The sequence below is a fragment of the Rana temporaria genome, chromosome 8 (assembly GCF_905171775.1).
Source record: "Rana temporaria chromosome 8, aRanTem1.1, whole genome shotgun sequence".
In the NCBI taxonomy this organism is placed as follows: domain Eukaryota; kingdom Metazoa; phylum Chordata; class Amphibia; order Anura; family Ranidae; genus Rana; species Rana temporaria.
Window position 1 is genome coordinate 17410837 of NC_053496.1, and position 12304 is coordinate 17423140.

Genomic DNA, 12304 nt, shown 5'->3' on the forward strand with positions numbered 1-12304 from the left:
GGTTTTATACTTAAAAGACACGACTTTGGTGACTGCATGAAAAGTTTACCATCCATCACCAGAAAGTAATGGATTGGACCTGAGTTTCTGACATCACTTAGGCCCCTTTCACACGGACGGATAGAATGGTGCTTTTAGCTGCGGATTTTACCGCAGCTAGAAGCACACAATGCTTTCCTATGACATCATTCACACACTACGGTTACCTGCAGTTTTGTGCGGATAGAAAAAATAGATCTCAATGCGTCCAGCTGCGAAATTCTGCAGCTATCGGCACATAACCCCAGTGCACTGTGTCAGCTGCGTTTAGTATGAATCTTGAGGGGGAACTCCACGCCAACTTTCAAATAAAAAAACGGCATGGGTTTCCCCTACAGGAGCATACAGGGTCAATTGCCCCCCCTTGCCCTATGGAGCGGATGCCCATGCTGGCAGGCCCTCGCCGTCCTTCTGTACAGTGCAGGAATACTGGTCCTGCATTGTATGGCAGGGGTCTCCAAACTGGCCCTCCAGTTGTTCCAAAACTACATTTTCCCGTCATGTCTGTAAATGTCAGAGTTTTATAATGCCTCATGGGACATGTGGCTCCGCAACAGCTGGAGGGCCGTAGTTTGGAGATCCCTGTTGTATGGGATAAAATCAGAGTGCAACCCCCTGCCGAAGTACCTTGGAGAAGAAACTTCTTGGGACAGGTCGCACAGTGTAAAGGAAGCCTTATAGAAAGAGGAATAAGATAAGTATTACATCTTATTCTTCTACCCCCAGACATGCCAAGCATTTAGAGTGGTTGTAAAGCCTTACAGGCCATTTTCATCCTGCAGGTAAGCCTAGATTACGGCTTACCTGCAGGTGTTTGAAATATCTCCTAAACCTACACGGTTTAGGAGATGTTTACAATTACCTCGTACGGCAATGTCTTCCGTGCATGCGCCAGTGTATTCGACGCATGCGCACTCTAGAAAGGGCATACTGTGCCGTTTCTAGATGGGGTCATGCTGTGACTGGTGGCGCCAGCCCACATGCGCAGGAGTGATGCCACGTGACGCCGGCCAGTCACAGAGCCTGAGTTCGCAGCACCGGAAGGAAGAGGGGTGAAGAATGGACGCTTCCAGCCAGCGAGGAAATCGGGGACATCGCAGGCTTCGGTTTTAGGTAAGTGACGCATAATAGCATAGTAGCCCGTTATACTTTACCTTTGCAGGGAAACAAAGAGGAAGTAAAAGCCATTTGGATTTACTTCCTCTTTAATCCTTGCAGTGCAAGAGCCCCCTGAGGACATGCTCGCCAATACCTGGGACCAGGCGAGGGACACAGTCATGTGAAAGTCAAACATTAACCCCTTCAACCTGACGTAACACACATATGCGGCCTCACAGAACTAGTTTTATTTTCATGGAGCTGCATACATGTGTTTCTCCCTTTGTGCTGGGAGCGTGCCGCACAGTGTATTCCCAGCACAGAGACCAGGGTCTCACCGAGAGCCCGGGCCCCAAACTAATGACCGGGACCTGGATTCTCCTGATTCCAGGTCATCTGATAGCTGTGTTAGCCTCTGATTGGTTACCACAGTGATGCGTAACTGCCATGCCCGCCCCTGTTTTTTTCTTTCTGTGAATGGAGAGTTGGATACATTGTATCTTTTGTCTTTCCATGCAGAAGAAAAAGTGTTGGTAAAAAAAAATGTAAATTAATAAAATAAAGGAAAAAAATACCTAGATCAAGGTTTTATCTAGGTCAGTGCCAGGGCTAATGTTTGGGTCAAAGGTCAGGGTCAGTATATTTTGAGCAGGATTTTATTTTTTTAAGTGTGTTTTTAGGTAGGACAAAAAAAAAGCAAAATGCCCAATATTGCTTCTGGGCCAGTGGCATCACTAGGGTTGGTGTCACCCCCCCCCCCGCCCCAATAAAAAATTTCAAATATTTTTTACCCTGCTGTTTGCTCTCTGTTCTCCTTTCTTCCCGTTTTCTCTCTCTCCCTATCCACCTTTCTTGTTCGTTCTATCCCTTCTTCTTTCTCTCCATTTTTCTTTGTCCCCTCCCCCCACCTCTCTTTCTCCAGAACCGGAAATTCACATCTCAGGAGCCTATAGGCCAGGGGCATACCTAGAGCATTTGGCACCCGGGGTGGATCCAATATCTGGCACCCCCCACGTTAAAATGTAAAAACACCCCACTGTGCCCCCTGCATACCTCTGCATCCTTCAATATCTTTTTGTTACTACTGTGTACCCCTCTCCACAACTGCACCTCTGGACCACTTTACATTGCACAGCACCCTGCATCACTGGACCCCTTTACATTACACAGCCCCCTGCATCACTGGACCCCTTTACATTACACAGCCCCCTGCATCTCTGGACCCTTTTACATTACACAGCACCCTGCATCACTGCACCCCTTTTACATTACACAGCCGCCTGCACCTCTGCACCCCTTCACATCACATAGCCCCCTGTATCTCTGGATCCTTTTACACTACACAGCCCTCTGCACCCCTTTACATTACACAGCACCCTGCATCACTGGACCCCTTTACATTACACAGCACCCTGCATCACTGGCCCCCTTTACATCTCATAGCCCCCTGCACCCTTTTACATTACACAGCACCCTGCATCACTGCACCCCTTTTACATTACACAGCCGTCTGCACACCTTTACATCACATAGCCCCCTGCACCTTTGGACCCTTTTACACTACACAGCCCTCTGCACCCCTTTACATTACACAGCACCCTGCATCACTGGCCCCCTTTACATCTCATAGCCCCCTGCACCCTTTTACATTACACAGCCCCCTGCACCACTGGACCCCTTTACATTACACAGCACCCTGCATCACTGCACCCCTTTTACATTACACAGCCACCTGCACCTCTGGACCCCTGCATGTTACACAGACCCCCTTCAGTGCAGACACCCCCCCCCCTTAGTGCAACCCCCCTCAGTGCAAACCCCCCCCCTCAGTGCAAACACCCCCTTAGTACAACCCCCCCTCAGTGCAAACACCCCCCCCTCCCCATTCAGTACCTCAGATCATCGCAGGCAGCGCCACGGCACATGGACAGAAGGTCCCCTCGGCCCCTCCCCCTCTGTACACACAAACAGAGAGGAGGGGGCTGTGCCTGTGTACCGACTTCCAAGCACCGCTAACAGCCCGTGGCTGTGAGAGGAGGGGATGGATGGTGCTGCGGTGTCACCCCGCAACCCCCCCTCCTCTTGTACCGCGGCGCTCGGTGCTCCGATTCCGCGGCGCTCATCACTGCAGTCGCAGGGGGGGAGCCGCCCCCCCCCCCCCCATCCCAGCTAAAAAATATTTTTTTTTTTTTTTTTTAATCGGGATGGTGTCACCCCTCTAGCGGGTGTCACCCGGTGCGGGCCGCACCCCCCTAGCAACGCCTCTGTTCTGGGCTGTACTATGGGTACAAACATAAAACAACATACATATATGTGGTATGGTTGCAATCGTCAGGAGCAGGAGATTTTATTTTGGGCTGTTCTTTGGTGGTAAGTTATGGTAGAAACTAAAAATATACAGCTACATTTAAAAATTTTTTTTTTTTTTTTTACTATTTTGGGACAGTTTTCCTTTTGATAATAAGAAAATATAGGCAATATCCATTACCATTTACCATCAAAGGAAAGCCCAATTTGTCCTGAAATACTGTGTTTCCCCGAAAATAAGACCTAGCGTTATTTTCAAGAAGGGCTGCAATATAAGCCCTACCCTGAAAATAAGCCCTAATTAAAATGCTTGTAAAATCCTATAACCCACTCTATTACAATAGTATATAATGTAGAATGTGTGTGTTTCTGTAATATAATTGCGGGGAAGAGAGCTCCGGTGGGTCACAGAAGCGCAGAGCGGCGCTGTAACGAGGTTGTTTGGCACAATTATATTACAGAAACACACACATTGTACATTTTATAATACTGTAATAGAGTGGATTATAGGATTTTACAAGCATTTTAACTCAGTTCACACTGGGGATTCCTGTCAGGCAGGGAGAGGAGAGGAGGAGAGAAGACGGCACATTACATAGTAAGACCTACCCTAAAAATGAGCCCTACTGTGTGTTTTGTTGCCAAAATGTATTTAAGACCTGGGATTATTTTCAGGGAAACACAGTAAACAAGATATAATCCGCCTGGATGCACAAAGTAGTTGTGATGATATGTACAGTTTTACTAAGACATGTCAAAGTTGCAAAATTGTGCTTCTGCTTTTAGATTTGTTTTACCCTTTAGGTGTGAAGGGGTTGAGGTAGTCCCCCAACTCAGAGAGGAGACACTAGTCTAGAGTAGTGTTGTATGTGGAGTTCTTCCAAAGATATTGGCCCAGATTCACAGAGTGTGGGCGCACATTACGCTGCCGTAGAGTAACCAATGTACGCTACGCCAACGCAGCGCAGAGAGGCAAGCAATGCATTCAGCAAGCCAGTGCTCCCAACGCTGCGCCAGCGTGGCGTAGGATTCGAAGGCGTACGCCGGCGTAGGTGGAAGTGGGCGTGACCCATTCAAATGAGGCGTGACCCCATGCAAATGATGGGCCGAGCGCCAGACAGATACGTATCACGAACTGCGCATGCCCTGTGACGTGGACGCATCCCCCTGCGCCTGCTCACAACCACGACGGAACAACTGCCTAAATTACGCCGGATCACTGCGTACGGCGTGAACGTAACCTACGCCCAGCCAGACACACGTCCAACGTAAAATACGCCGGCTTGTGTTCCCTGGTGCAGACCTTTGCATGTCTGATGCTGGGTTGCATCTCCTTTGTGGGGAATAACTTTACGCCGGACGTACAACTTACGCGCACCTCACGTAGCCTGCGTCGGGCGCACGCAGATTTGTGAATCGCCGTATTTCCCTCATTTGCATGTTTGAATGGCTAATCAATGGGAGCGGCACCATGCACCCAACCTAAATGTGCGCCCACCCTACGCCGGCGTAAGCAAGCTACATCGGCGGGGGGGAAGCCTGGTTTTAGGCGCATATCTGTTTGTGGGTCTGGCGCACATTTGCACTTACGTCAGCGTAACTTGTTATACGTCGGCATAAGTGCTTTGTGAATCTGGGCCATTGTCTCTTGTTCTACACACTTAAATAGGCTCATGTGTTGTATTAGCAGGGACATGTAGAGCCTATGCCCACTCCACCAGTTAGCGTACCTCTGTTGCCCCAATCCCAGTAACAGAATGGGGTCCCAATGAGCACATAACATGGACTTCATACGTGTTCATCTTAACTCTTGTCTCTCTGTAAGACAAAGAGAGGCTACAACACCGCTACAGGTGATACAATAGCTTGTCTCTAAGCCATAGACCTCAATAACGCCAATTCGCTCCTGGTTGCGATTTGTTTTTGCAGTTTGCTCATGATTACTCCCTTCTCTCCTTAGTGTGCAGCTTAAAGAGGAAGTAAATCCTCTTTAAAAAAAAAAAAAAAAAACACCCTGGAAGACAAAGGCATAATGAGCTAGTATGCATAGCATACTAGCTCATTATGAATTACTTACCTGAGATCGAAGCCCCCGCAGCAGTCCTCGTTCCCCTCCTCCATCGCCGCAATCTCTCCCGGAGTGACTTCCGGGTATCGCGGCCCCAGCGATGTGACTGGCCTGAACCGTGATGTACCCAGGAACCGTCAGTCACGGCACAATCGCCGTTGGAAATGACACGCTCAGTGCGCCTGCACCGTTGATATCTGTGCCTGTATTTTCGGCAAATATCTCCTAAACCTTTTAGGTTTGGGAGATATTTCTTGCACCTACAGGTAAGCTTTTATCTAGGCCAGTGGTCTCAAAGTACCGGCCCGCGGACCAGTTATAAATGGCCCCCAGGCAGGGTGGAAGTGAGGGGAGCAAAAAAAAAAAAAAAAAAAAAATTTTTTTTTTTTTTTTTTTGAGCTGGCCCCATCTGGTGGTGAGCCGTTGGTATTACAAGTTATTACCACCAGATGTGAGCTGGCGCCATCTGGTGGTGGCCGTTGGTATTACAAGTTAAGCATTACAAGTTAAACAGCAATTCTAATGTCATTTTACACTATTTTCACTGCCATATTCTTCCCTCTAATTAGAACCCCCAAACATTATATATATTTTTTATCCTAACACCCTAGAGAATAAAATAGCGATCGTTGCAATACTTTCTGTTTCGCCGTATTTGCACAGCGGTCTTACAAGCGCACTTTTTTGGGAAAAAAATACACTTTTTTAAATTAAAAAAATAAGACAACAGTAAAGTTATCCCCATTTTTTTTAACATTATGAAAGATAATGTTACGCCGAGTAAATTCATACCCAACATGTCACGCTTCAAAATTGTGTCCGCTTGTGGAATGCCGACAAACTTTTACCCTTTAAAATCTTCATAGGCGACGTTTAAAAAATTCTACAGGTTGCATGTTTTGAGTTACAGAGGAGGTCTAGGGCTAGAATTATTGCTCTCACTCTACCAATCTTTGCGATACCTCACATGTGTGGTTTGAACACCGTGTACATATGCGGGCGCTGCTCACGTATGTGTTCGCTTCTGCGCGCAAGCTCGTCGGGACAGGGTGCGTTTTCTAACTTTTTTAGCTGGCTCCGAGATTCCAAGCAAATTTGTCAAACCCTGACTTACACCAGTGCAGGTGGTAATAATGCGCTCGCTGACACCAGTTCTGGTGGTAATAATGCGCTCGCTGACACCAGTGCTGGGGGTTAATAATGTGTTCGCTGACACCAGTACTGTTGTTTTTGAAGTTTGAAAGTTTGCATGCGGCCCCCCATGGCATATGAAAACTTGTCTTGTGGCCCTCAGGTAATTTGAGTTTGAGACCCCTGATCTAGGCCTACATGTAGGTTAAAGTGGTTGTAATGGGGTTACAACCACTTTAACCCTGTGTTGTTCTAAAATTGCAAAACCCCTAGTGTGTTATCGTAGACTCAGACCCCTTAACCACTGCCCTACAGGGTACTTTCACTCCCTTCCTGCCCAGACCAGCTTTCAGCGCTGTCACAATTGGTGTCTGTACCCCAAAAAAATGTTTATATTGTTTTTATTGTTTTTTGAGACAGATAGAGCTTTATTTTGGTTGTTCTTGATCACAACAGTTTTTTTTGTTCTTTGCTATACAAACGAAAAAAGATCAAAAGTTTTGAAAAAAAAAAAAGTTTTTCTTTGTTTTTGTTTTAACATTTTGTAAATAAGTAATTTTTCTCCTTCGCTGATGAGCGACACTGATGTGCGCTAATGAGGCGGCACTGATGAGAAATCACTGATAGGCTAAGGTGACCAGATTTTTTAAATTAAATCCGGGGACATATTTTTTCTTTACTAGTAATGGCAACAATCAGCGACTCTCTGCCCGTCACCGCCCGCCACACAGCCTCTCAAGTCTTACTCTTCGGGTCCCCGGCTACTACTGGATGGGGAGCGGAGGAAGATCACTCTGCCAGGGAAGGCAAGGAGATAGGCAGGTGGCTGGCCAGGATTTGAGCCAAGGTAGAAGAACATGCGAGCGGAGCTGAATGGGCATGCGCCCGAAACTGAAGAAATATTCCCCCCCGCTCCAACCGGCACATGATCATCAGAAAAGGGCACAGATAATGGGGAAAATACAACCCCCCTATGCTAGTAGGCACGGCGGAGCGGGGGGGTGTAATTCATTTTTTTTTTAATTCTGCACTGATTGTCTTTGAAATTGCCCCTGCCCCCTATTTAATCCAATCTGGGGACAAAACCAGAGAGAGACTTGGTCCGGGGACAGTGTCCTCAATCAGGGGACTGTCCCCTGAAACTGGGGATGTCTGGTCACCCTATGATAGGCGGCACTGATGGGAAAGCACTGATAGGCGGCACTGATGAGGAGGCACTAATGTGCAGCACTGATACATGGCACTGATAGGCACTAACAGGTGGCTCTGATGGGCACTGATAGGCAGTGCTTTTGGGCACTAATAGATGGCACTTTTGGGCACTAATGAGGAGGCACTGACAGGCATCACTGATGGGCACTGGCAGGCATCACTGATTGGCAGTATTGATGGGCACTGATGAGGGCTGCACTGATGATCAGGGAACTGATTGTCAGTGAAGATGTTCCCATTGAAGAATGCTGCTTACTGGCTCTCCTCTCCTCGCGCTGTCAGCATGAGAGGAGGAATGGCGATAACCGGCATTTCCTGTTTAACCTGTGATCAGATGTGATTGGGCACAGTTGATCACATGATGGGCTCATCATAGGCTCTTTACCATGATCAGTGATGCTCCACGAGGGACACTACGAAACCACAGATCGCCACGCACCCCCACGGCAAGAATGGAAGGACGTTATAGGACGTCCTCAGAGAATGAGAGTGCTTCCCGCCCATCCATCATTTCACTATACGGTGGGCAGGAAGCAGTTAAGAAGTGCCAGGACCCCACATGCACCCCTTGACTAACTTTAGACCAGGCTTTGTGCTTACTGAAGGTAAAGCATGGCAAACAATACATCCTTAATACAACCTTTCGCTAACTAACTTCAGTAGCGTCTGCCCCAGAGTACCCGCATAGGTAAAGTCCATGACTGACACGTCTCGACTGGAGACGTCCAAAGCTCAGGTGTATCCTGAGAGTCCGGTGCTCCACAGATGAACTACAAGTCTCGGCAAGGTTCCTGTTCTTTAGCCCCCTATTTCTGCGTTCGCGCCCCCTTGGGACCCAAAGTGCTCCACTTTCTATATCACAGGACAGAAGGCCGGACCCCGTGCCACAGGCGGTCTGCTTTCAGATAAAAGTGGTCTCTGCAGTGAATTCGCCACAAGATCACTTTTATCAGCGGCGGGAAAGGTGCCCCCCTCCCGCCGCGCTCTGGTCATCTCCACCGCTTAATGGAGCCATTGGTAGCAGCGGAGACAATTCGATCCTTTCACCTCACTGGCCTGGGGCCCCCACTCGCCTCCATAACATTGGATGACGGAAGTGACATCAAATGTCACTTACGCCCAATGGGTCGTAAAGTGGTTGTAAACCCGCGATATATATATATTTTTTTTCACCTGAAAGGAAAAGCCATAATGAGCTAGTATGCACCGCATATTAGCTCATTATGAAATACTTACCTCAGAACGAGGAGAAGAGAACTTACCTGGTCCACGCAGAGCAAGATGTCATCTTGACTCGGCGTGTCTTCCGGGTATCGCCGCTCCAGCGCTGTGATTGGCTGGAGCGGCGATAACGTCACTCCCGAGACTTCAATTCGGCAAGGTCCAGCGGCTGCCGGTCCTTAAGCCGAGGATCCCTGCTGCGCATGCGCCGCTGCAATCAGCGGCGCATTGCGGGGGAAATATCTCCTAAACCGTACAGGTTTAGGAGATATTCTTTATACCTACAGGTAAGCCTTATTATAGGCTTACCTGTAGGTAAAAGTCATAAAGTGGGGTTTACAACCACTTTAAAGGGGATTTTTTTTTTTTTAAAGACATTTGTTTGTTTATTTTTTATTGCATTTTAGTGTAAATATTAGATCTGAGGTCTTTTTGACCCCAGATCTCACATTAAAGCGGTCCTGTCATGCTTTTTTTTCTATTGTTTACCTTCCTTGTTAGGCTTCATTTCCACTGGCGTTTTTACAGCCACTGTTGTTAGGCTTTTTTACAGCTTAAAAACGCCTGTCCATGTTTATTTTGTAAAAAAAAAAAAAAATTTTGTGAGCTGCAGCTTTAAAAATGCTGCGGTCGCGTTTTTGAGCGTTTTTGCGCGTTTTTGAGCGTTTTTTAATGTCTGGCGTTTTTACAGCTCTACTCTGGAGCTTCAGAACGCCCTGGTCCTGCGTTTTTTTTACAGCTCAAAAACGCCTATGCCATTTGCAGCTCAAAAACGTCTATGTGGGCATGATGCCATAGAATAACATGGACAGGCGTTTTTAAGCTGTAAAAAACGCTCAGAAAAGTGGCTGTAAAAATGCCAGTGGAAATGAAGCCTAATAGGAATAAAAGTGACCCATTTTTTTTAAATAAAGGACAACAATGTAAAAATAAAATATAAAAAGTAAAATACATAAGATTTTTTTTTTTAAAGCGCCCTGTCCCGCCAGGCTCGCGCGCAGAAGTGAACGCATATGTAAGACTTGCCCGCATATGTAAACGGTGTTCAAACCACACATGTGAGGTATCACCACAATCGTTCGAGCGAGAGAAATAATTCTAGCACTAGGCCTCCTGTGTGACTCAAAACTGGTAACCTATAGACATTTTTAAACATCCCCTACGGAGATTTTTAAGTGCCAAAGTTTGTTGCCATTTCACGAGCGGGCGTAATTTTAAAGCGTGGCATGTTGGGTATCAACTTACTCGGCTAACATTATCTTTCACAATCTATATAAAAAAATTGGGCTGACTTTACTGTAGAGAAAAATAAAGAAAAATAAATAAGGGTCTGATTTCACCAGAGTAGCAGGAGTAGTAGGTGCTGGATGCTGATCCCTTCTGGAGCAGTGGGACTGGAGACCACTGGAGCAGAGGAAGAGGGTCAGCGACCCTAGCTGGTGATGCAGGTACTGCGGCAGCAAGCTGGTGAAATAAGCTGGTTAGAGGGCAACAGGTAATAGCGGAGTCAGACAAGCCGGGTCACAACGGTTAATCAGGTAGCAGATACGGAAGACTGGAACGTAGTCACAGGTACAAGCAGGAGGGTCTGGCAACGGTTTAGCAATCAGAGGAGCAGGGTCAATAGTAAGCCAAGGATCAGAGGTCAGAGAGATTCGGATGGTCAGACAAGCCGGGTCGGTAAGGATAACGGGTATTCAGGTACAGGATACTACACAGAAGCTGCAGATCAGACAGCAATGTGTAGGTGGAGCCAGCAGGTTTTCAAAGGGGATTTGGCGCCAACCTGAATTAACGTGCACGCGCGCGCTCCCGTCGTGCACGCGCGCGTGCCGTTGGCACATGAGCGCGCGCATTAGACGCGCAACTGAGCGCAATTACAGGCAGACGCTGCTGTCTCTGCTGAGTGATGGTATGCGTGCGCATGCGCGCACGACGGGACCGAGGGGTAAGTCCCTGACATACAGTATATGTTTAATTCAAGTAAAAAGCAGTACATACATTGATGTCATGAACATAAGCCAATTCATATAGAAAACAGAAAATAGGTAAAATGATATTGCAAGTATCTGTCAAGTGTTACCGACGCGTTTCGCAAGGCTTAGCTCGCTCTTCAGGGGTAGATGCTTGTGGTGTACCTAAAATGAAAGGATATAGTATATGGTACGATATAAAGGGCACAGGGTAAGGGGGGTCCTTGATATGGAAAACCCCATACTCACCAATAGACATAGCCAAGACACCACGAGCATCTACCCCTGAAGAGTGAGCTAAGCCTCCCGAAACGCGTCGGCTACACTTGATGCTTGTGTGTTTTAATTAAGACAGATACTTGCAATATCATTTTACCTATTGTCTGTATTCTATATGAATTGGCTTATGTTCATGACATCAATGTATGTACTGCTTTTTACTTGAATTAAACATATACTGTAATTATTCCTGATATTTTATTGGCTCCATAGTGCTCACCTCACTCAAAGTCCCAAGGGCCAACTTTTATTTTTTGACGCTGACTGTACTGTAGTCTTATTTTTTAATTTAAATTTTTTTTATTTTTTCCCAAAATAATGCGCTTGTAAGATCGCTGCGGTGGCATATACGGTGTGACATAAAGTATTGCAACAACCGCCATTTTATTCCCTAGGGTGTCTGAATTCTCTTTTTTTTTATGTTCGGGGCTTCTAAGTAATTTTCTATCAAAGATAGATTTTAACTTGTAAACAACAAATTTGAAAAATAGGCTCGGTCCTTTAGCGGTTAAGAGAAATTTCCAAATCATGGCCTGTTGGGGGTACTTGAGGACAGGGTTGAGGGGCACTACAAAGCTCTGCTCCATGTGTATTGGCTGTATTTATATCTGTAATAAAAGTGCTGTGTGGGTCTGAATGTGGCATTTATAAAATGCCTATGTATAAGCCCTACATATATATATATATATATATATATATATATATATATATATATATATATATATATATACATATATACATATATATATATATATATATATATATACACACACACACTTTACTACAAAATGTATTTATTTATTAGGCTGATCTTTATTATTCACATATGTTAAAAAAAAAAAAAAAAAAACTGAATTGAAAGGATCTCCCTTTCTGTAGGCTGGCCAGTACCAGCTCCATGCTGGAGGGCTGACTTTAAACTACAACTCCCAGGAGGCTTAGCGCCAGAGTGCGCGTGACGTCATGACAGGGCGGC